Source organism: Notechis scutatus, chromosome 4, assembly GCF_049901735.1.
Source record: "Notechis scutatus isolate UNSWTSFEM ecotype Mainland chromosome 4, rNotScu1.2, whole genome shotgun sequence".
Taxonomy (NCBI): domain Eukaryota; kingdom Metazoa; phylum Chordata; class Lepidosauria; order Squamata; family Elapidae; genus Notechis; species Notechis scutatus.
This window is the reverse complement of record NC_142012.1, coordinates 60,304,467-60,324,673: the sequence shown is the minus strand read 5'-3', so window position 1 is coordinate 60,324,673 and position 20,207 is coordinate 60,304,467. Positions and strand designations below refer to the sequence as shown.

General features: G+C 41.5%; 1 protein-coding gene across 7 annotated transcripts in view; it reads right to left on the bottom strand.

Moving 5' to 3' along the window:
- LNX1 (ligand of numb-protein X 1) overlaps positions 1-20,207 on the bottom strand; it is a 163,418-nt gene that overhangs the window by 119,783 nt on the left and 23,428 nt on the right. Inside the window, exon 1 of one of the 7 annotated variants that reach the window (XM_087963519.1) lies at positions 8,001-8,022. The exons of 5 other annotated variants lie outside the window; for them this stretch is intronic. The gene's annotated coding sequence lies outside the window, so the exon portion shown is untranslated. Of the gene's footprint in view, positions 1-3,171; positions 3,439-8,000; positions 8,023-20,207 lie in introns of those variants that run through there. One more of the 7 variants, XM_087963523.1, reaches the window with a different exon arrangement.

Genomic DNA, 20,207 nt, shown 5'->3' with positions numbered 1-20,207 from the left:
AGAGGAAGACCCAGGCCCATCCCCTCTCCATCCTAGGGCACGCAGGGAGGAGAGGATAAGGGAGAGACGTGAATGACATGGTCTATGGGGGAGGAAAGGGCCTTGATCCTCTTCATGGGCTGCAGCTGTGAGAACTGGTTAAAAGGATGGACATGTGTATGGGCCAGTGCTGGAAACAAAGCATGGAAATACCTCTAGTCTGTCGTTCCTCTCTGAGTTTGGCATCCTTCCCAGTGTGTGTTCCGATATCTGTGGATGTCTTCAAGCCCTTATCTTGCCTGGTTCCCTTAATTGCTTCACTGTGGTTTGTGTTGTTTTTACTCTTTATAATTTATAGGCATTTTTAGTTTATAAGGGATTTTCACCTTCTTGTAACTGCTCATGTGGGAGTTTTTTGTCTCTAGTCAAGGATATTTGGAACTTGGAAGCAAAGTGAAGGAATAAAAGGGGCTTTACCTGTTTTTTTTGTGAATTTTATAGATTTGAATAGGAGTCCTTTAAAAGTAAGTGCATGCATTTGATTTGGTTTCCTTTAATCCCTATCACATGTGTTTTTCAACTTTGAATAACAGTGCCTGTGCTTGCAACGCTCTACCCTGAGACCATCTACCGTTCTTTTCAGCTTTGTTTAATTGAACAATTAACAACCCACCAAAACCATCAGTGTTTGGCTGAGTAAGGAAAACCAAGTAGAACAGTGCCACCAACGAGCCTCTGAACAACTGGATTAAACGTCCCGCATCACCAGCTGTTTATCTTTGTTATGTAGTGTTTGCAGCAAATGTAGGCTTCTGTGTGTGGTGTGTGATAACAGATAATCAGAGTTGGAAGAGACCTTGTAGGTCAAGCGGGAGACCCTACACCATTTCTGACAGATGGCAGTCCAATCTCTTCTTGAAAGTCTCAAGTGATGATGTTCCCACAACTTCCAAAGGCAAGCTATTCCATTGGTTGATTGTTCTCACTGTCAGAAAGTTTCTTCTTATTTTCAGGTTGAATCTCTCCTTGTTCAGTTTCCATCCATTATTCCTTGTCTGGCCTTCAGGATCTTTAGAAAATAGCTTGACCCCCTTCCTCCTCCCTGTGGCAGCCCCTCAAATATTGGAAGACTGCTATCCAGTCTCCCCTGGTCCTTCTCTTCACTAGACTAGCCATGCCCAGTTCCTGCAACCGTTCATCATATGTTTTAGTCTCCAGTCCCCTAATCATCCTGGTTGCTCTTTTTTGTACTTTTTCTAGAGTTTCAACATCTTTTTTATAGTGTGGTGACCAAAACTGGATGCAGTATTCTAGGTGTGGTCTTACTAAGGCTTTATAGAGTGGTATTAGTAACTCACTTGATCTTATTGTATCTATTAATGCATCACACACATATAATGAGACAGAATGCAGTGCATAATTTTGAGGTAATCTTACCCTGTTTCTCCAACAATACGGCCTCCCCCAATAGGAAGTCCCAGCATGTTTTATAGGCATGAAATGAAATTAAGCCCCTCCCTCCAAATTAAGGCCTATATTAAAACATGCGAAATGGGGGGAATGGTGGGGGGGGCCTTGCCATTAGGAAGTACTTTTGTTGCACACCCGGATATGGTGCTGCCTGCATTGACCCCGATACGAAGTGCCCCACCAACACCGAGGTCAACATCCAAGTCGTCGCCGCCCGCCTGCCCGAAGATGCAAGGGGGGGGAATTAAGTCACCCCTGTTAGGAATGTTAGGAACATTTACTGTACAGTGTATCTGTGTGCTCTGTGTGTATTATTCCAACACTACTCTCTATACGTCTCCCTGTATGCGCTCATTCTCCTAACGGGGAATTACCTCAACAACCCCCGAAAAGACGGCCTAGCCATTTTTTCGGGGCTCAAAAAAAAAAAAAAAAAAAAGGACCCGGCCTTATTATATGAGAAACACAGTAGTTTGAGGAGGAACAGCCAACTGAAGTCAGGAGAGAGTCAAAAGCGGTTTGATCAGACTGGCACACCAACTTGCTATAGAGACTCCCATCAAAAACCACCACCACCACAATGTTGTCAGAACCAACAAACAGAATCTCAGGCAGTCATTCTCAGTGTCCTGGGAAGTTAACTTAATTGAATATAGTGCAGTGATGGCTAACCTATGACACGCGTGTCACTCGTGACACGCTGAGGCACTTTGACTGACACGCCTGTTGGTGTGGGGAAAACCTGCACATTTAGAGGCTGCCTGTGCTCTGCTCCAATCCCTGCTCCCTGCTTGTTGCGTGAAGGCGTGGTGTCACCGCTGCCGCAAGATCTTTGCAGCAGAGAACCAGTTTTAACCGCCATAAACTGAGGTTTGTCAGTTTCATTACCTCAGGAACGCTACAGGAGGAAAGGAGATCCATGAGGTTCACAGCCCTGTAAGGTGGCCTTCCGATCCCCACATCCTGCACCTGCAGCCCTGAGACCAGGGAGACGAGTTTCACAGCCCTGTGTGATCACCCCAGCCCAGTCCGTCATAAACCAAATTATTGATATTTCTTGAAGTGACACACGACCCGAGGAAGGCTACACATTTTCCCGATTTTCGACACACCAAGCTGAAAAGGTTAGCCATCACTGATATAGTGTGATAGTGTACAACTATACTCTAAATATTCATGTACCATTTGTGGGCAATGTATTCATATCTGTTGTCATATAACTCAATAATCATAAATCTAGGAAAACAGAAAATGTTATCACTGTGAATTAAGTTCTTTGCAACAAACCAATCAGTTTAATACGAAGAACAATAATGTGATTACATCAGATGTTCAGAAAAATGCCACTGAATTCATACAGGAGGATTGAAAGCTATCCCTAGAAAATACAGATGTTCCAGGTGCATGCAAGTAGGCCTTAAATCACATGCTAATTAAGGTTACCTCAGCTGGTCTTTAGCAGAGGAATCTGTATAAAGGTTGTTTAATTCCAACCTTCATTCATTGAACTCATCTCTCCTGTCAGTATACATAAAGCAGTGTCCGGCTTCTGTGAGTTAAATTTTCTAGTCAAGTGCTGTAAACTTTCAAACCGAGGCCTTTCCCACTATTACAACAAAATGCATTCACCTAGTAAGAGAATGTCCTGTAAGGGTACAAAACAACAGAACTATTATCCTCATACATTAAAAATGAAGCAAATACTTGTTCAGGATAACTCACTTTTTTTTTTCCTGTTGAGGAGTTGCTTCTGTTGCCAGAGGCTCGGTGAGGCTGAGTGAAAGTTGGAACAAAACACAGCTTAATTTACCTTTTGTTATTTGTATAAACCATTTAATTCCTGCGTATACAGTATTTAAAGAGACGTAAAACGTCCCCCAGCCAGAGTATTGGGATGGTGGGGGAAAGGAGAAGAGGGAAAAAGGAACAAAGATACCACGGTTCATTAACAGATGTCCAACCCGACTTGCAGGTTCTAATCTGATGTTTGCAAGAAAGAAAGAAAATTTTAATTGGGTGATTGACTCAAGGAAATGCGTGACATCACTCAAGGCTGGAATTACAAACTTTACCTGAATGATTTAAAGCAACAGTCGGCCACACCTGACCAGTCATAATTCTGGGGAAGAGACACTGTGTGTACTTCCCAGTACCATTTCATATCACATGTAACTTTTTTCCAAGCAAGACTTATTTTACATCTTGAATAAGGACGATTTTAAAGAGAAGGCTTATCTCCTAACTACAATTAAAAGCAAAAGTACAAAGCACCTTTGGAACTCCTCAAGGATTATAGGATAATATTTTACTCCAGACTTGTTGAACTAATTTGAAAAAAAAGTTAAAAATTCATCCCAAAAGAGTAAGCTGTCTGTTCCAGCAGATAAACCTGTTGATGTGGATCCTTTATTGTAAGTAATACACATTTGTTATAAATCACACCAGGTTAGTTGGGTTGTATAAACAAAGCCATGTAAATATATCACAGGGGTTGCTATTTACCACACTAGATTAGAAGAAATCTAGTAGAGGCTCAGTTGCAACCAAGTATCCAGGCATGATTTTATGTGTAGGATTATTTATAAGAGAAATATTAATCCTTCAAACCTCCAGATTTGGGCAGGTGACCACAGAAGCATCTGTTTAAAGACCAGGTGTGTCTTCCTTTGGATTTCTTTTAGTTTAGTCTGATTTCAACATATCTGAAGGATCCAATTAGCCAAAAGCTAAATTTGTTGAGATGCTCTCCTCTTCTTGAGTTCAGAAAGACATTGAGGAGAGCCGATTAAGAACAGCTGAAGGAATAAATTGAAGTTCTTTAGTCTATGTGGGAATGAGCAAGACTAAACTGAAGACTAAAGGGATGACACCATAATAATCTGAGATCAGCTCAATAATTCATGAAAGTAACATGCCACGATGCATGGAAGATATGGAATCTGTATTTCTATGAATGATGATAAGTCTAGGCCTAGTATATTCATATTTATGTCTTTTCATAATGTGTGAACCCAGAGAGTAACTTATCAAACCATGAAAGTTTTGAAAAATAAACCAGTCAAGTATAATGTATGAACTAAGGATATGACCTATTGGTTTCTGACAGAAGTGGCCACATCAACTTATTTTTTTAAAAAAAACCAACCCATTAAAATATGTAAATCAATCATCCCTTATTTTTAATCAGAAAGTTGTTTAGTTTTAAAAAAATGATTGCCTAGTAGTAACTTTTCTCTTATTTGGGCTTCTTTCTTATTCTTTTCATCACAATCAGAACACCTGAAGGATAAAGTTAGGGACAAGCTTCAGGGGGAAAAAAAGTGGTTGCTAAGGGTTGGTATCCCAAAGGTGCTTTTTCAAGAGGCAACTGGACTTTCTTGTTTTTCTTTGAAGACATTTTGCTTCTCCTCCAAGTAGGAGGAAACATTTGGATGAGAAGTGAAACATCTTCAAAGAAAAACAAGAAAGTCCAGTTGGCTCTTGAAAAAGCACCTTTGGAACAACCATGATCTAAGAGTAGCTACCAACAACAACAACATCATCATCAGTATGACATACAGTCAGAGTTAATGTGAAGAAAAACATTAAAGGAGAGGAGGAGGAGAAGGAGAAGGAGGAGGAGGAGGAGGAGGAGGAGAAGAAGAAGAAGAAGAAGAAGACCTGGCACTTTATTCAGCCCCTAATCCCCTTTTCTTCTGGAAGACTAGAAATAAAGCAAGTCCATTAGAAAGAAGATAATCCAAAAAATAAGTCCAATTTCCTTCCAAAGCAGTGGAAGCTAATTTTTGGAGAAGCTCAGATGGAAGAGCCTTCCAACAAAACAAAGTATTTTACAGGGTAGTAAAGACTGAATCTTTAATGGCAACACAAACTCTCCAGGGCCACTTGAACGCAATACCATGGGCAACTTCAAGAAGCATTATACAGTCCCAAAGGCACTGCAATGGACAGCAAATGGGTGTATCATTTGCTATACAAAGTGTAAGCGCATAATGTTTGTGAGCAATCTGAACACACACACCTCCTGGGAGTAGAAGGCTCACCACAACGTAATTGTCTTTCTTTAATTACTATTTTATATTATTAACCTTGCCTCACCCTTTGGAATTGAGCTGATGCTGGTCAGAAATGAACTACACCCAGAATTATGGGATTTTTGTATTAATGTTACTAGATTGCATAGGATCTTTTACTGCTCCCTTCCATGATTTGTCCCTTGAGTTTTATTTGGTAATAACAACGATGTTATTCTTTCCATAGTTCAGATATAGCAATGCTCTAAAAAGTGTAGGAAATAGGAAAGTTTTTTAAAAAAACCCTCAAAAAGGCAATTTGGAAGTTTTATAAATAGTTTTCAGTTTCCAAATCTTTTCATTAGGGAGGCAAGTGAAAATGAAGCTGGTCTTTCACTGTGTACCAGAAACCATTCGTAAATTGCTTCTCTATTCTTATCTCTCTGTGGGAAAATATTGACTGCCCACAGTAGTGAATCTAAAAGCAGCTCTATATTGCAAACTTAAAAATACATTTGCAGGCAATGACGTTGATGATAATCAATCTCTGTAATATAAATCAAATTCAGATCAAATCTTTATTAGAGCCATAGACCATAGGAGGGATACAGTCATTAAAGAAGCAGAAAGAATATGTCAGCCTACACATATAAATATATAAAAATGAAAATCTAGAAGATATAAATGATACATGAATATATCATATCTCTCTCTCTCTCTCTCTCTCTCTCTCTCTCTCTCTCTCTCTCTCTCTTATATATATATATATATATATATATATATATATATATATATATATATATATATATATATATATATATATATTATTTTTTCTTTCTTACTTTCTTTCTTTGCTTTCTTTCTTTCTTTCTTTCTTTCTGTATGTATCTTTCTTAAGCCTGATTGGCAGATAGATCTGCTACATGTATGCACATTCAGCTTTGTTCGGGAATTTTCCATCATACATTATAGTTGTATTTTTTAAGTTGTACAACATTTCAGCAGAATCTCATTTCTGCCATCATCAGGCTTAAGTTGTATAGTGGCTTCATCTGTGAGTCAGACAAAACCACTGTAAAAGTCTGACTCACAGATGAACACTATACAGAAGCCTGATGATGGCAGATGAGATTCTGCTGAATTGCTACAACTTTAAAAGCACAACTATAATGATGTGAAAAATACCGAACAAAGCTGAATGCCATACATGTAATACCACGAAAACAAATATATATATATATATATATATATATATATATATATATATATATATATATATATTATGTATGTATGTATGTATATTATATTATGTATGTATGTAATGCGGGAAAATATATATACATATATATATATCTATATCTATATATATATATCTATATCTATATCTATATCTATATCTATATCTATCTATATCTATATCTATATCATATCTATATCTATCTATCTATCTATCTATCTATCTATCTATCTATCTATCTATCTATCTATCTATCATCTATCTAGTTCTAGCTCTCTCATCTATCGATTATCTATCATCTCTCTCTCTCTCTCTCTCTCTCATCTCTCATCTATCTAAAGAATCTGAAAGAATTTAAAGGAAGGAATAGGCGCATTAGATAGATCAAGGAGAGCATAAAAGGTTAGCTTGTAGAAGACTGTATCATGTTACAAGACATGGTATGTAATATGGTGAACTAGGTGTTCATTAAATCTAGTTATAGCCCAGGCCGCATTCAACAAATTGTGCCTTTTGAGTCTTTCCAACCTCTGATTCCAGAAAAGGCTTGTTTTACCTCCCTGTAGTAATATTTCCAAAAGGCTATGTGGATACTGCTATAATATAGTTTGATCACTAGAGGGCCCTGGACTTTGTTGAATGATGAGAGACAGTTGTAGGAGAAACACAAATGTTCTTTCACCCAATACATCCTGACATATTACGATACTGCTAATATTGTGGTTGCTCCTCTTCTGCCATGCAGAAAAACAGTGGAAAATATTCTGGGTCCCAGGAAACAAAACATTTAATGATAAGTGTTACATTCCGCAACACAAAACAATTGTTAACATTTTCCAAAAGAAGTCTTTGCTCAGGGCTCGTTTAAATATATTGTTTTTACCCCTAGTTATGTTCAAACTCACAAGCCCACCCCTCCCAGACTCCAAAAGTGTATAACTAAGAGCAGATGTCCTGTGGTATTTTTTTCTTTTCCAATGGCTCCGAAGCGGTCTGCTTGGAGAGCCACCCAGTTTGAACACTGGGAACTAATTGTTTAGCATTATGTTGTGAATTGACAAGCACACTTCTCCGCTGAAGTAATTAAAAGTGGGGGGGGGGGTTCATCTCCTTTCATTATTTTAAAAAATGTCACATTAACTCCCAACTGAAATTAAAAACAAAACAAAACTCTATACTTTAGGTTTGAAAAAATTAGGACACTGTAACTCTGAGAAACAGTTTAGACACTTGTTGGCTCCTTAGAAAAAAAAAACCCATTGTTGCATTTTTGTGGGTCTTTCATTTTCACACCTCCCTACCTGGTTTCTCTTAGAATGCTGACCATGTGTCATGCCCCTGTTGGAGTCTGACTTTGAGGCAGAACTGGAACAGCTGACAAGGAGTGTGGCTCTGGTGGTTATGGAGGAAACTGGGGAAAGGCACAAGCCGGAGGGGCATTCAGAGGAAGACCCAGGCCCATCCCCTCTTCATCCTAGAGCACACAGGGAGGAGCAGATAAGAGAGAAACGTGAGTGGTGTGGTCTTTGGGGGAGGAAGCGGCCCTGATCCCCTTCATGGGCTGCAGCTGGGAGGACTGGTTAAAAGGACAAACTGTGCATGGCAAGTTGCTGGAAGCAAAGCATGCATTCTTGTCGGAGCTTATCTGTGTTTTGGCTTCCTCCCAACTGTGCTTGCTGCATTATCTGGTAGAAGTCTGCAATTAATCATCCTTGCCTGCTGTAGTAATTCCTTCAGTGTGGTGCATTGGATTTTTTTATTTCAAATTAACTTTACTTTGGGTGCGGACTGCATTTAATCCCTTCGAAAAACTGTTTTCTTTAAGAGTTTGATATACAGCTGAGGATAATTGAACATTGGGACCAAGTTGGAGGCATTAAAGGGACTTTCTTCTATTTTTGTGACTTGGTTATTTTTTTTGTCACGCCCCGGGTCATCACACCATGATAATAATGAGGGCAATCACATCTGATTGTATTACACTGCTCATGAAGGCAGACACACTTTATAAACATTCAAAAAATTTATTGTGCGGTGGTCTCTGCTACTCTCCTCTACCATGCTAGAGTTGGATAAATATTTGCAGTGGGACATGGTTTGTGGGGAGCTGGATGAAGGTGTAGCAAAACTGAATACAGCCGTGTATGCTAGAAGGAAGGATTGGTAAGATGGCTTCACTCCAGTGGTGGGATTCAAATAATTTAACAATGGTTCTCTGCTCTAATGACTGGCTGGGTGGGCGTGGACATGGTGGGCGTGGCCAGGGGTGTGACAGACAGAACTCGGCCTCCTCTACCCCCAGGTGCAAAAACAGGTTGTGGGGAGCCGCACCACCACCCCGTGCCCCATTTTGGGCCTAGTAGGCCTTCCTGCAGCCCTCTGGGAGCAAAAACGAGCCACACCTTGGGGGGGAACGTCACGCCTCCCACTCCATTTTGAGCCTAGTAGGCCTCCCTGCACTTACCTGGGAGCCAAAACAGCGCGTGTGACAACTCCTGGAAGGTGTGGAGAGGGAAGGGGCAGGGCCAACCAGCAATTTAACAACCGGTTCAGCCGAAGTGGTGCGAACTGGTTGAATCCCACCACAGCTTCACCTCCTTTGTACATACATTGTGCACATCTACAAGGAACAGGGAATGAATTGTGAAGCTCCACTGCCATCTTTCCAACTTTGACACATCTGTCATTTTCTCTACAGCTATAAAGAAATGTACATCTCACCCAGGATGGGATTCAAAAATTTTAACAACCGGTTCTGTGGGCATGGCTTAGGTAGTGGGCATGGCTTGGTGGTCATGTGACTGGGTGGACATGGCTTGGTGGTCATGTGACTGTCTGGGTGTGGCCAACTCAATATCACTCACATCGAGGCACGCATCTCCTTGCCTGGCCTCTCATGACTGTGGGGATGCTGCAAAAGTCGTAAGTGTGAAAAATTGTCATAAGTCACTTTTTTCAGTGCCATTGTAACTTTGAATGGTCACTCCACACAAGCAAAGTACCAGCAAAGGAGGGGAAAATAACTCCAGAGAAGTTCCTGAGACAGGAAGTCTAGTCCTGCCAAGAATGTAATAAGGGTTAACGGAGAGGCAGTTTCTATAAGCAACACCAGAATGTTTCCTTCCTGCCTTCCTTACAGGATTAGGCCAGTAATTTCTTCTAACAACCGGTTCTCAGAATTGCTTAGAATGTTAACAACCGGTTCTAGCGAGTAGGTGCGAACTGGTAGAATCCCACCCCTGATCTCGCTTGTGAGAACAATTGTGTGGCAGAACCAGAGGTGCTATTCGACCGGTTCGCACCTATTCGGGTGAACCAGTAGCGGTTATTTGGCATGGGTCCAAACCAGTGGCAATCCCTGGCTGGCCACGGCCCCAACCCGGTCGCCCAGTTGCTCACTTGCAATTGCTCTCCTAGCTTTCCGTTCCCCACATCCTCTTTCTCCCTGGGAAAAAGGAAGAAAGGCATGGACGCTGCAAGTATCGCTTTCCCCGTGGGTTAAAGTGTCAGGAGTGAGAAGGAGTGCAGTCTGACAGAGGGTGTGGGGGTGGATCAAGCCTTGGAGCACTTTTGCAATGTAAAATAATCCACTCAAGCCTTGGAGAAATTTAAAGGAGCTGCTTCCAAAATACTTGTCTGTTAAGTGCTCTGTGTGTGTGTCTCTCTGTGTCTCTCTCTCTCTCTCTTGAGAGAGTGTGTGTGTGTGTGTGAGAGAGAGAGAGAGAGAAAAAAAGAAAGAAAGAAAGAAAGAAAGAAAGAAAGAAAGAAAGAAAGAAAGAAAGAAAGAAAGAAAAAGGTAGAGAAAGAAAGAAAAATAGGAAGAGAAAGAGAGAGATAAAACTGTTATTGCTATTATTGTTCCATTATTTATCATGTGTTAATATTTTACACTGTCCCTACACCTAGAGTGATTTTTCTGCCTTTCTTTTGCCCAGGGCTACCACATATTTTTCAGGGTTTATATGCATTCAATGTCAATAGTCCAGAGCATAAAATACACATGTGTTTAACAAGAGTTGAAAGGGACCTTGGAGGTCTTCTAGTCCAACCCCCAGCTCAGGCAAGAAAACTGAGGATGCCAAACTCTGAGTAGAAATCCTGGGAAAGGTGTCAGAATAATACTTAGAAGGGACCTTGGGGTGAACCCTATACCATTTCAGAGAAATGGCTGTCCAGTCTTTTCTTAAAAACTTCCAGTGATTGAGCACCCAGAACTTCTGGAGACAGGAAATTCCACTGGTTAATTGTTCTCACTGTCAGGAAGTTTCTCCTAAGTTTTAGGTTGCTTCTCTCTGTTCAGTTTCTATCCATTGTTTCTTCTTTGCCTTCTGCTTCTTTGGAAAATACATTGTCCCCCTTTCTTTGTGGCAGCCCCTTAAAAGCCTGTTGCCTGTCACACTTTTGAGTAAAGCATGTGAGCCATTTCCTCCTTTCAGTGGTCCATGAAAGTACATCTATAGTATGTATATAGTCAAAAGTCAAAAAAGGTGAACAACATTTTTACAGAACTATAGATAAGTTGAGGCTGGGTGACAAGGAATGGCTGGGAGGGGCTGGGAGGGGAGGGGCCAGGTGAGGCACCCCTTGATGTGAGTGACATTGAGTTGGCCACGCCCACCCAGTCACATGACCACCAAGCCATGCCCACCCAGTCACATGTCCACCAAGCATGCCCACCCAGTCACATAATCACCAAGCCACACCCACCCAGTCACATGACCACCAAGCACGCCCACCCAGTCACATGACCACCAAGCACGCCCACCCAGTCACATGACCACCAAGCACGCCCACCCAGTCACATAACCACCAAGCCACACCCACCCAGTCACATGACCACCAAGCACGCCCACCCAGTCACATGACCACCAAACCACACCCATCCAGTCACATGACCACCAAGCACACCCACCCAGTCACATGACCACCAAGCATGCCCACCCAGTCACATAACCACCAAGCCACACCCACAGAACCGGTAATAAAACATTTTGAATTCCACCACTGGGCGGAATGTTTGCCATCAGCTAGCGATTCAATCAGCATGTAAAAAGGAAGAATGTGATCAAGAGTCATTTCGCATTCATACCCAAAAATACATCCAGGAAAAAATGGTGTTTCCCTCAACCTTCTTCATAAGAAAAACTTGGTGGGGGGGTCAAAGTGCACAGAAACCTTCAAAACTGACCTAGAGTGATCTATGAATACGACTTTGGTACTTCAAGTATGACAACACACACACACAGAGAGAGAGAGAGAGAGAGAGAGAAAACACATAGTTGAAGGCAGCAAAGAAAACAACAAACAACCCACAGAGATCAAAAGAGAGTTTCAAAAGGAAAATTTATTTTGGAGCTTAATTTTCCTGTACTTTGTTTCTAGCCCAAGAAATAAATAGGTGTGTGTGTGTGTGTGTGTGTGTGTGTGTGTGTGTGTGTGTGAGAGAGAGAGAGAGAGAGAGATTTTGCATACTTATAAAAGTTTCTTTCTGTTTGCTCAGTTCCCCAACTTGTGCCCGTCATATATACAGGACCCCTGGGCAGTAATCCTTGCAGCTAAGTCTGATGATAATTGTAGTTTAACCTAGATATTTAGAAATGGGTTGTGTGTGTGTTAAATACTACTACCGTGTTGGCGAACCTATGCCATGCATACCGGAAGTGACACTCAGTGCCATTTACCCTGGCACACGAGAGGTTGTCTGGAAGAGCCCTACTGCACATGTGCGTGGGCGCCGCCGCCCGACAGCTGATTGTCAGGTATCTGGCGCGCATGCACAGGGGGCGGAGGGGGGTGCGCGGGAGGTGTGCATGCATGTGCAGGAATGTGTTGCGAAAGGGGGCACGGGTGCATGCACAGGGGGTGTGGGGGGGCCCCATCACACGTTGCCTTCTGGGTGCTGCACAATTATCGGCACGGAAGCCAAAAAAGGTTAGCCACCACTGTAATACTCCATACCTGGATGAGATCTGATTTGACCAAAGGACTTTTACTTCTAAGCGAGAAAAGAAACCCCACTCTGGCACCCTGAGTGTTGTCTTAAATAGCAGAAGCTACTTTGGCATATTGCAAAGGGAACTACCAGGTAGTCCTCAACTTACGACCACAAAGGAGCCCAAAATTTATATTGGTAATTGAGGAATTTGCTCAGTGAGTTTTGCCTCATTTTGCGACTTTTCTTGCCACCTTTGTTAAGTGAATCACTGCAGCTGCTAAATTGGTAACACGGTTGTTAAGTGAATCGGGCTTCCCCCATTGACTTGGCTTGTCAGAAGTTTGCAAAAGGAGATCACATAACCCCGGGACACTTCAACCGTCATAAATGTGAATCAATTGTCAAGCATCTGAATGTAAATCACGTGACCGTGGGGAAGCGAAAATGGTCGTAAGTGTGAAAAATGGTCATAGGTCACCTTTTTCAACGTTGTTGTAACTTAGAATGGTCATGAAACGAACTGTTGTAAGTCAAGGACTACTTGTATTAATATAGTAGTAGTAATACAAATGGTAGTAGGAAGATAAGATCAGTGGGAATACATGGGAATGGTCTGGGAGGAACAGGGAAGAAGTTATCTTAATCCACCAAACTGAAAGAAGTCCTGGAGCATCTCCTCAGACTAACACATTTTATTACAAAACATAGGCGCTTGCAAGCTGCAGCTCGTGAAAGATGTTAGCTTTTTAAAACAAATTTTTAATGAAATTTGTGTTCTGACAAATTTGTGTTCTGACTTTGGCTTCCCCAAAAAGCACTAAGCAGACTTTTTGTCCTGGCAAAGCCCCTTTTATTAAATGAAGGTGAATTTCTTTCATTCACCTTCAGCCAAAAGCTAATTAGGAGCACAGACCTTATCTAGCCTGGAGAGCTGCCAAGTAAATAGTTTCAAACGCAGTGCTGACAAGGAAGGACTCAGCACAGAGGCTCTGAGATGCACAGACAGACCTTCACACTGCTGCAATGAACGAATTGTTTCCTGCAAAAGCCCCCTCCCCCTTTGCTCCTCTTTTAATCCCTATGGGAGGGGCCATTCACCGTCCACCCGTGGCCTTACTCTCACGTCGACCCTGAGTTCTTAATTGTTCTTTTCTTTTGGAAGCTCTGCGCATGCGCAGGGCTGGGAACCGGCTCCAGCTGCTCCCCCGCTTCACTGCTATCCGACTCTGAAGGCAGCTGATGCCTGCCAGCCTGCCCTGGCCCCACCTCTGCCTCTGACGCAGAGCCCTCATCCGAGCCTTCCTCAGCCTCCAGGATTGGCCCATGTTCCTCCCCAAACTCCTCACTGTCTGACTGTGCTGCCAGCTTTGCTAGCCACCAGTGGGCCACAACAGTTGTTTGAAAAAGGTGCTAGCAGATTGCTTCCTGTGTGTGTGTGTGTGTGTGTGTGTGTGTGTGTGCCACAGTTTTCTTTCTACAATTAGTCCACTACATAACCCACTCTCTGTCCCTCAAAACAATTTCCACAGTATCCAGCTTTAAAAAAAATGTAACTCTTCTCTTTCTCTCAAAATCTACCAGCCTTAAAAACCCACTTCATTCGGTTTCTATAGTGCACTACTAATACTATAGTTTCTTCCAATAAAAACCTATAAAAAAAGCATTCTACCCTTCCGTTTAAATTCTGAATTGGTTAGATTACCTCAAACCATTTGGAAGCTTGGTCTACTGGTCAAGTGGGAAAAACCAGTCTGTAAATGCTAACAATATTGCAAAGGTTTTTCTCTCTCGAAAGTTAATGTTCTCTCTTCCTTTATGACAAACAGTAAACTACTGTTTATTAACACATGAGGTTTTATATACACCACAAATAAAGGAAGTTGGTTTGTAAAATGTGTGGGACTGCCTTGCTCATCTCCTGAGAAGTTTAGCCAAAGGACTCTGATTTTGACATAGGAAGAGAGGATTCAATGGCCAGGAAGGAAGTTTTGAAAAATCTGTATAAAAATACTCCACAAAAAAACTTTCCACAGGGAATATTAAAACAGGATACAGTTAAGGAAAACAAGGAGAGGGGATGAGGTACAGAATGTCAAAGGCAGATTGTAAACAATGAAAAAAAAACCTCAGGAAAATAAGAGGGAAACAACTTAAGAGTAGAACAAATAGATGATTATAAAGTTTAGGCTGGAAATGTACTTCTACAGAAGGGGAACTTAAATGTTCTATGTGATGCGGTTCTCACTGATTGGATTTAAGGGCATTTGAGAATTCCCTTAAAATCATATAACGGTGTATAAATGTAAAAAGCACATTCATCAATTCCATCCACCCATCTTTCCATTTTCTCTTCAGGATATAAAAGTATTAAGAATATATCTTGGCCACTGAAATTCTGGGATTTTTGGAAAGACGCTGACTTTCATCATAGTTTCCCATACTACAAAAAATAGAAATTCCCAAAAGCTCAATGGATGAAATGTCTTTAAGATCCCAAGCTGGAAACACCTCATAATGTCCAAATATTATGTATGGCAAGTCAAATGTTTTAAGCAGCTGGGGTAGATTATTTCAGTTATTTTTTAGAACCTTGGTAAACTGTTATGTTCTCTCTATCATTGAACCTCCACTGAAATGAATGGTATTTGTGCAAGAATAACTAACTATGCAGCTATTCTTGCTTAGATTTCACACTGTCTTGAGTTTGCCCTGTTAAAACCTGTAATCTTTAGTTTGTCGCAAGTAATCTAAAGCCCTATATATTTCACTGATTCTCTACTGCACACATTTCAGTATGACTAAATCCTGATCCAACCCATTGATCATAGATAAGTTCACTAACAGGAAATATTTTTAACTGTATATATGGTCAGGACAAGAAACAATGGATGGAAACTAATCAAGGAGAGAAGCAACCTAGAATTGAGATGAAATTTCCTAATAGTGAGAACAATTAACTAGGGGAATAGCTTGCCTTCAGATGTGGGTGCTTCATCACTGGAAGTTTTTAGGAAGAGACTGGACAGCCACTTGTCTGAAATAGTATAGGTTCTCCTGCTTGAGCAAGGGGGCTGGACTAGAAGACCTCCAAGGTCCCTTCCAGCTCTATTCTGATTCTGAAGTACAGTGATACATAGGTACTCATTGCTAATTGTTTCCGGGAGATGCGATGAGTACCAAAAGCGATGAGTACTGAACAATTCCGCCCCCCCAAAAAAAGGAATAATGTAAATAGATTTCATGTGTTTCCAAACCAAAGACAATGCACATTTTTAAGGCAATAGGTTAAAAAAAAAAAGGGTTGTATATCATTTCTTTACATGAGAAATAAACCTAAAAATTAATAAACACGTAGATTAAATAAAATAAAAACTTGACTTCACATGCAAATGCATTGAGAAAAAATACACAAAATGACAACAGAAGCTAAGATAAGACCGAAAGGGGAAGTGGCCAGGGCAAGAGCTGACATGGAACTAACCCATCACTGTAGGTTTCGTCTGGAAAGGATAACGGGTCACAGAGGAAACCAACTACAAGTTCTAGCTTGCGCGTTGAGTACCAAACCAACAACAAGTATCCGGACAAAATTTTCTCATCAAAATGCATCAAGTACCAAATTCAATGAGCTCCAAAGCAGTTGAGTACCAAGGTACCACTGTAGAAATATATTGTTTCTATTTTTCCATTTTCACAATGATGTATGAAGAAGAATAATGTAAGGACAGGTGGTCCTCAACTTACGACCAAAATTAAGCCAAACATTTCAGTTGTTAATTGAGGCATTTGTTACGTGAGTTTGGCCCCATTTTACAACCTTTCCTGCCATAGTTGTTAAGTGAACCACTGCAGTGGTTCAGTTAGTAACATATTTATTAAGTGAATCTGGCTTTGCTTATCAGAAGTTCGCAAAAGGGGATGACTCCGGGACACTGCAATCGTCATAAGTATGAGTCAGTTGCCTAGCATCTGAATTTTGATCACGTGAGCATGGGGAGGTTGCAAAAGGTCGTAACTGTTCCTTAGAAAGCATAAAACCCAATCTTAGTCCTGGCAAAACCTTTTTTATTTCCATGGCTGTGAATTATGTTCATTCACAGCCTGCAAGGCTTCACAAACAGTCTTTCAGGGGAATGTTCATAAACACCCACCATATCGCACTTGGGATGCGGCCAGAGAACTAATTGCCAAATGCAGAGCAAGGCCAAACTTGACAGAGTCAAACAGAACTTTTCAAAGCTCTAATTGACCAGATGAACTAATTGCTTCCTGCAAAAGCTCACGTCCCGTTTGCTCCTCTTTTATATCCTGTGGGACAGAGGTGGGTATTCAGCAGGTTCTGATCAGTTCTGGAGAACCAGTAGCAGAACTTTTGAGTAGTTCGGAGAACCGGCAAATACCACCTCTGACTGGCCCCGCCCCCATCTATTTGCTGCCTCCTGAGTCCCAGCTGATCGGCTGGGTCTTCTTTTGTTGCCCTGCACAGGAGAACGGAGCTGGAAAGCAGGATAGTGGAGTGGGGAGGGAATGGGGATTTTGCAGTATCTTTCCCCTGCCATGCTCACCAAACCACGTCCACCAAGCCACACTACGCCCACCAAGCCACGCCCACAGAACCGGTAGTAAAAAAAGATTGAATCCCACCACTGGGAGGGGCCAATCATCTCTGAGGTGTGGCCTTACTCCTGAGTAGACTCTGCTTTCTCAATTGTCCTTGTCTTCTGGTAGCCCTGTGCGTGCACAGCCTGGGAACTGGTTCCAGAAACTCCCCCACCTCACTGCTGCCTGAGTCTGAAGGCAGCTGATAACTGCCAGCCTGCCCTGGCCCTATCTCTGCCTCTGATGCAGAGCCCTCGTCCGAGCTCTCCTCAGCCTCCAAGACTGGCCCTTCCCAACCTCCTCGCTACTGTCCGACTCTGCTGCCAGCTCTGTTACCTGCCGGCGGGCCACAACGATAACTGTGAAAACCAGTCCTAAGTCACATTTTTTAGTGCCGTTGTAACTTTTCACAGTCACTAAATGTTGTAAGCCGTGGACTGTACATTTATTGCATTTGTTTTACTTTGGAGATTTCTATGAAGTACTGCATTTAAATGAGTAGCAACGTCTCACAGAGGAACAAGGGAAATCAAAATAATCAGAGTTGTAACTCATGAGGAGGCATTGTGAAGCTTGGAACTTTTTAATTTAAGGGGGAATTAAAAAAAAACAACTAAGGAAAGACCTGTCAAAACATTATAAATGTCTGTGCGATGTATAAAAAGTAGAATGCTGGATTATTACTCCCTCTTCTAATTCAAGGTCATTGACTGTATTTAGGTGGCAAGGGATTCAGAACAAACAGATGTAAGACAAATAAATGCAAGCAGGCTTTTTTCATTTAATCTTTAAATTCTCAGTTTGATTTATGGGACCCTTGTTATTTTTCACTTCTCGCAATTTGGCAGAATAAGATTCACTTTGCAAGCCCCGTTATAGCTGCCTTGTTTGAGAAGATGCAGCAAGAATTTTTGACTGGTCTTTAAAGTGTTTGGGGTATTACAAAAATAGAATCGGTGATTTTTGATGTGCGTCATAAGGCCAATCATTAAGCTATGCCCCCTCTGTTTTTTAAATCTTTCCTTATTTGCAAAATAAGGGAGGGGGAGAGGATTTACAAATGCATAATTTCTACTTCTGCGTCTTAAAACTCAAAATTGCTTCCAAAGCTTTGGAAGGACCTCAGTTAAGTTCTCCTTCCAAAGGTTTCCAGGCCATAGAGAGAGGGTAATTTGGAAAAGCCCTCTTTTTAAAATTTGTTTTCTTTGGTTCTTTCTACTGTGCTATTCCGGTCTGTTATATTTTTCTTTTAGCAATGCTGGTTTTTTCTTTTTTAATTGAAAGCATTCAGAGTTGCTTGAGAGTCAGACAGCCTATCAATTAAATAATAAATTAAATTTGATTCTGCATTTAGAATTCAACCAAAGCATTGCTTCACTCAGTGTTTAATCTATGGAAAAACCCACCCCAAGCCTATAATAATCACCATCCTAGCCTGTTTAAAAGGGTGCCAGACACATTCACTGAATATAAGGCTATTAGTTCCGATCATAGCAATAACAGCCGTACTTAAACTTATATACCCCTTCACAGTGCTTCACAGCCCTTTCTAAGCGGTTTACAGAGTCAGCCTATTGCCCCCAACAATCTGGGCCCCCATTTTATTGACCTTGGAAGGATGGAAGGCTGAGTCAACCTTGAGCTGGTCAGAATCGAACTCCTGGCAGTGAGAATTGCAGAGTTGGCCTGCGATACTGCATTCCAATCACTGTGCCACCACAATTCATAAAGCTATGCTTTGCATATTATGAGGGTTCCATACTTCTAAATACTGGTTGGGGTGGGGGAAATAAAGACTGAGAAGGCTCATTTTGATTTAAATGTGGTCTCCTTATGTTCTTTGGCGATTAAAGTAGAAGGACACAATGTTCTCTCTAAGTGAATTGGTTCTGGGTGGCAAATTATTTCTGCATTCGATGGACAAGTCTATTTATGATGGTTCTGTCTCAGCCTGGTGATTCTCAACCTTGTTGGGAAAGGGTGTGTGTTTCCAGAACCTTGTTATGAGGGCTCTTGCAAAAATATTTTCTATTGCTGTTGTTTACCTGTGTAATTGTGCTTGGCAAGTTTCTAACCCAAGCAATGAGTTGCAGCTGTCCATCATATTTATTTTTGAAGCAAGTTTATAGAATCCATTTGAGACTAGAGGTATTCTTGGAAAGAATGACAGTGGAAATTGGCATTGCTATTTGTCCCATGGAAGCTTTTTATTTTCTTAATTAAAATTATTTTCTTTTATCCAAGTCACAGGTATGACGGCACCTGTGGTGGGATTCAAACTTTTTTTACTACCAGTTCTATGGGTGTGGCTTGATGGGTGTGGCAGGGGAAGGATACTGCAAAATCCCCATTCCTTCCCCACCCCACTAACCTGCTTTCCAGCTCCGTTCTCCTGTGCAGGGCAACAAAAAGATACCCAGCCAATCAGCTGGGACTCAGGAGGCAGAGAAGAGATGGGGGTGGGGCCAGTCAGAGGTGGGATTTGTCGGTTCTCTGAACTACTCAAAATTTCCACTACCGGTTCTCCAGAATTGGTCAGAACCTGCTGAATACTACCTCTGGATGGCGCCTTGGGCATCTTGCTAATGACCCCCAAAATATACTGGACAATAAAGCAATCTACATCAATAACAGATTGTAAAGATTGCATTGAACATATATAGAGTTGCATTCATTGTTCCATACTAACTTATGATGATTAATGGCACAAAAATACCGAAGCAATATGTAGGTAGACCTCGAATTACAACTGTTGATTTCGTGACCATTCAAAGTTACAGCGGCACTGACAAAAGTGACCTATGACCATTTTTCATACTTTGTACTTATGGCCGTTGCAGCATTCCCTGTGGTCACAAGATTAAAATTCAGACACTTGGCAACTGGCTCATATTTATGATGGTCATGTGATCCCCTTTTGCGACCTTCTGACAAGCAAAGTCAATGGGGATTCACTTAACAACCATGTTGCTAA